Source organism: Corapipo altera, unplaced genomic scaffold (genome assembly GCF_003945725.1).
Source record: "Corapipo altera isolate COAL_440 unplaced genomic scaffold, ASM394572v1 165, whole genome shotgun sequence".
NCBI lineage: Eukaryota > Metazoa > Chordata > Aves > Passeriformes > Pipridae > Corapipo > Corapipo altera.
In genome coordinates, this window is record NW_020884954.1 from 1,089,941 (window position 1) to 1,090,265 (window position 325).

General features: G+C 75.7%; 1 protein-coding gene across 1 annotated transcript in view; it reads left to right on the forward strand.

The window, feature by feature from the left end:
* The first annotated feature begins 7 nt into the window (after positions 1-7).
* Positions 8-325, forward strand: part of BCL9 (BCL9, transcription coactivator) — a 31,498-nt gene continuing 31,180 nt past the window's right edge. Inside the window, exon 1 of the mRNA XM_027663515.1 lies at positions 8-103. The gene's annotated coding sequence lies outside the window, so the exon portion shown is untranslated. The remainder of the gene's footprint in view (positions 104-325) is intronic.

The following is a 325-nucleotide window of genomic DNA, read 5'->3' on the forward strand; positions in this document are numbered from 1 at the left end:
GGGGGGGGGAGGCGCCGCCGCCGGCGGACAATGGAGCCTGTGTGTGTGTGCGGGAGGGGGACGGAGCCGCCGCGCCGCCCCCGCCGGCCCCGCGCTGAGCGCCGTGAGTGCGGGCAGGGAGCCCGGCACCCGCACCCGCACCGAGCGCGGGAGTTACGGGGGGCGGGGGGGGGGACGGGGGTGCCCCGGAGGAGCGGGAGAGGAGCGATCGGGGGTGCCCGGGGGATGCGCTGCGTGGAGGGGATGTGTGGGGAGCAGGGAATGTGCTTCATGGGATGTGTGGGGAGCAGGGAATGTGCTCCATGGGATCTGTGGGGAGCAGGGA